Consider the following 4,619-nt stretch of genomic DNA (forward strand, 5'->3'; position numbering starts at 1 on the left):
GCCACAAACCCGTCCGGGAAGGAATAAGGACCAAAACGTGGAAAACAACGCTTGCCAACTCGGGCAAGGCAACGGGGCCTTAGGCCCGGAGGGCAAAGCGAGCTGTCCCCGAGACACAGAACCACGAGCCACGAAGGCGACGTGGCCGGCCGTGGCTGCAGCAGCCGTCAGTGGAAAGGCAGGCCGTGGCCCGTGTGAGAAGTTGCTGCCATCAAGGGAAAAGGCAAGCCCGCAGCAAACGGAGAAGACGCGCACCCACGGAGTTAGCTCGCAGACGTGGGGCTCCAGCCAATAAACAATGCATAGAATAAATCGTCATTAAATACCTGTGGGAAGGTGTTTAGTTTCCCTAGTCTGGGGACGCACAGAGGCCTTCCGAGCACGTGCAGTATAAGACGTCACCGTGTCTTTTTTAAGACGTCACGTCAGCAAACCCACGTGTCTTTCAGGGACGCAGGAACGAAAGGCGCCATCACGCAGGGACATGAGCCCAGCTCAGTGTCTGCACGGGCAGTAGGGGGTCAGGGGGGCTCCTTTTATTAATTTGTTGATTTTTTTAAGATGCTCAACGTGGAGCCGGGTCAGATCCAGATTTTTCAGGGCCTTGAAACTTTGGGAACGAGGAGCCGTGCTTTAAAATAAAAGAACCCAGGCCACCAACGAAGCTAAGCTGCCCCCCGGCCTGTGTGGGCCCCTCCCAACCCTCCCCATGTCATCGGCAGACGTGGCCAGAGGAAGAAGACTCCGAGGGCCGGGGGAGCCGCGCCTCCGCCCTGTGGCTCGGAAGGAGCCCACAGCTCCCGGCCCTGGGCTTCCCGAATCCTTCCCGGGACACTCCTGGCCACCCCAATGCCCGGGTCTCCAACAGTCACAGAACGCTGGGCTCTGGGCGGAACCCTGACAAACACCTGTTCCAGGCCTTCTGTGTCCGACGCCAACATTCCAGACGGACCATCCCTCCCCGACCCAAGCTCATCTCTGGCCCCTCCTCGCAGGCTCCCCAGACTGCTTCCTGGGGTCCCCAAGGCTCCCTGACCTTACCCGGCCACCCCTCAGGGTGCTACCGCTCTCCCAAGAGTCCAGGTATGGAGGGCCCGGGGGGCGGTGGCAACCAGACTGACCCCTCCATTTCCCCAGCACTGGCCCTCCCGGCGCACCTCTGCCCTCCCCGCACCCTGAGGACCATCATCTCTGCCCAGCTCCATCGGCTCCCTTGATAGAAGGGAGGCCCAGCACCCACCCACACCATCCCCGGCCCCCCTCCCACCCCTCCCTCCTCTGGAGTGCACCGGCCGCAGGCACCGCCCACCCCGTCCTGCTGACCGGCTCCCCATCTGAGCCTCCCTCCCTCCCCCACTGTCCTCCTGACCTTCTCTTAAACCTGATCTGGGCTCTGCCACAGCCCGGCTCCCTCCAGAGCCACAGGCACCCCCAAGCTCGCCCCGAAGCCGCCCCCCAGTCACCATGTGACACCCGCCCCTCCGCCATCCCGCACCATTGCCCCACCTCAGCTCCCAGTGCGGGCCCTCCGGGGCAGGGGCAGGGGCAGGGCACCTGTCTCCCAGCCTGAGAGTGGCCCCCAAGGGCAGAGCCTGGGGGTCAAGAAGACAGGAGCAAGGGGCTGGGGACAGGTCAGCAAAGCGGCTGCCGGGCAAACTCACAGGCAGGACTGTTGGGAGGGGTGGGTGGGCTGGCCTCGGATCACCCTCGGCAACCCGGCCCCTCCGCTGCCTGGGTGAGCCGCCCGCACTCTGCCTACCCAGCAGCCACCCCCTCTGCACATTCACGCGCAGAGGCACACACGCTCCGTACCCCAACGGAGTAGGAGGGAGTCCCCCACCCCGGGCTCGCCTGCCCAGTTCCGTGCACAGGCCCCTCTTCCCACACCAGGTGGGGCCCTGAGGCCACTCCCCACCCCAGTGCGAGCTCCTGTCCCAGGGCTCGTCCGTCACTGGCCACGTCCACCCCAAGGACTCTGCCACCTGGCTCCCGCAGGTGCCCCCCTCAGGTGGGCATTTCTACACTGCCCCCACGCCTGCCCCACCAGGCTCTTCCCCGGAGCACCCTCCTTCCCACGCCCCTGGCCCGGCCTCCACGCCCGCCCTCTGGCCCTGACGCTGCTCGGAGCGCCCAGACGGCCTCCCCTCCACACTGTCTGGGTCCTCTCGAGTCACCAGGCCTGCGCGCTGTCCCTGTGACCGCACCCCCACCACGCTCCGCCCAGGCCCAGCAGCGCCCTGAAGCCCGAAGACTGGGTGCTCCTCCCGTGTCACGTGGGCACGTGACTGACAGACAGTCCCAGGGAGGCCAGACCCCCCATGACAGTGGAGCCCACGCAGCAGGGGCCTGCAGGCTCCCCGGGCGTAGGCCAGCGGGGAGACAGGTGGCAGCTGGGCGCGGGGCGTGGCCCGGGTGCGGGCCTCCTGTCCTCCAGCGACGCCCGCTCTGCAGCGGGGCCTGAGTGACCGGAATTCCCACATTCGCAGAGAGCCAAGGGGTGCGCATGCTGCGGCCAGAAGGGGGGGCAGGCCCACCACAGCAGCCAGGCCTCCTGAGCACCTCATGCCCAGAGAAAAGCAGGTAGGGGGGCTCGGCAGCATCACAGAACTTTCTGAGGGAGCCGTGCTCTGCAGGAACCCCCAGGGCCCGGGACCAGGGAGGCCCCTGCTCGCTCCGCGCTCCGGCAGCGCCCAGCCTGGCCCATAAAGGGGGAAGCTGAGGTCCGAGCAGTCCGAGAGTCGGGAGACCAGCCTGGGGCCCACAGCACGTAGGACCTGCCGGTGGCTGCTGGCCGGGACGCACCTGCTCTGGGAGGGGACAGAGGACACACTGTGTGTCTGCCGGGGCCAGCCTCTCCGCAGCCCCCGCACAGAACGGGCCCAGAGCGAGGGCCTGGGCAGGCCTGCCCCCACCCCATGTCGCGGGGCCCAGCAAGGGCGCTGTGAGCGGCGGCTGGTTGGGTATTTTCTGAGGACAGAAGGCACCGAATTCCTGATGAGCAGGATGTCCGGGTGATGGGGACGCAGGCCTGAGTGGGGCCAGGGGCGGGAGACAGGGCGAAGCAGGGGCGCCCCCCACACACTCGGAAACACACAAAAGCACCTCGGTGACTGGACAGACAGACGAAGGGTTAAAGAAAGTCTAGCGGAAGAGACTGAAGCTGGAGTGGCCACCTCTGGCGAGCTGATCTGAAAACCTGATCCTTGTAAGAACTCGGAGGCCGCAAGCCTTCCCCTGCAGACACGAGGCTCCCGCGCCGCCAGCTAACCGCGAGCCCCAGACGGACACGGAAAAGGGTCAGGATCCTCCACCGGATCCTCCACTGGCTTCCGCAGGGCCTGCCCCCACCCAGAGGGCGTTCCTGGTGGGATGGGAACCAGGAAAGCCTCAGGCCTGACGGAGGTGGGCCTGTGCACCGGCTGGCGCCCCCCTCCCCTGCCCGTGCGGCCTCACGCAGCCAAGGTCCTGCTGGAGTCTGGCAGCCATGGCGGGGCTTCCACATGGGAGGGCTCCCTTCTCCCTTCTAGAACGCAGCTCCCGCAGGGCAGGGGTCCAAGTATCTCGTCCCCTACAACATCCTGGCCCCCAGAGCATGGCGGTCAGAGGGCAAGTGCTCAAGGCACAAGCCGACCCAGAAGCAGAGAGGACTCCACTGGGCAGCTGTCTGGGGACAGGGCAGGAGGAGCCACAGGGATGTTTGGGAGAGGGCAGGGCAGGGTGGGGGCGGGGAGGGGATTGGAGCGCTGGGCGCAGGGAGGCAGCCAAGCAAGGGGCTCTGGCAGACGCCAAGTGGATGCAGGAGCCACGTGGGGGGGGGGGCGGGGGGGAATGTGGCCATGGGGACAGTGAAGAGGGAGGGGTCAGAGTGGCAGGAGGTTCTGGAAGTGGCCTGACTGGGCCCAGCTTCAAGGCAGAGCTGTGCGGACTAGCAGCATGGGTGGAGGCAAGAGAGGCCTGGGGGCAGCCAGGTCAGTCCTCCGCACCGGAAACGATGAAGCTGGACCAGGAGAGCACATCCTGCCTGGAGGACGCCGCAGACGCGGGCTCTCGGGCCACCCGACCACCGTCCTCGCCTGGGGTCCCCACGCCGCAGACGCGGGCTCTCGGGCCACACGGACCATCAGAACGGCCACACAGGGGCAACGAGACGCTTTCCGACCTGGCAGACCCCGTCCGCGGGCAGTAATAGCACTTTCACAGGGAAAAAATGCGCCGGGGCCGCAGCCCGGAGAGTCCAGGACTCGGGTGCCGTGTGCATGAATGGCAGACAAGTGGAGGGTTCCCGAGGGTTCCCCAGGGTTCTGTCACCCTCAGCCCCTGGGAACAGCTCTTGCTGGGCAGCTCTCAGACCTTACACAATAATTCACTCTAGGCTGGTTGCACAATTACATGTCAAACAGTGATGCATGAAGGCTGCTTGTAAAATCTGAGCCCTGTATCCTCCGTGTGGGGACGGCCTCCCAGGCCCGCCAGCAGACCCGATCCGGAAGGACAGGACTTGACGGCAGCGTGAGAAACTCCACGCAGTGAAGCTCAGACCGGAGACGGTCCTCAGCACGGGACGCGGGCAGGAAGGGCGGGCGCCTCTAGCAGCAGACCCCGAAGCCCGAACGCGCGCG

General features: G+C 66.1%; 1 protein-coding gene and 1 long non-coding RNA gene across 2 annotated transcripts in view; both read left to right on the forward strand.

Annotated features, from left to right (window-relative positions):
- Positions 1–4,619, forward strand: part of ANKMY1 (ankyrin repeat and MYND domain containing 1) — a 39,366-nt gene that overhangs the window by 32,943 nt on the left and 1,804 nt on the right. The window lies entirely within an intron of this gene.
- LOC115287271 lies at positions 942–4,613 on the forward strand. Its single transcript, XR_003906378.1, has 3 exons — positions 942–1,083; positions 2,487–2,580; positions 4,373–4,613. It is a non-coding gene; the product is annotated as an uncharacterized LOC115287271 (long non-coding RNA).

This window comes from Suricata suricatta, chromosome 3 (assembly GCF_006229205.1).
Source record: "Suricata suricatta isolate VVHF042 chromosome 3, meerkat_22Aug2017_6uvM2_HiC, whole genome shotgun sequence".
Lineage (NCBI taxonomy): Eukaryota > Metazoa > Chordata > Mammalia > Carnivora > Herpestidae > Suricata > Suricata suricatta.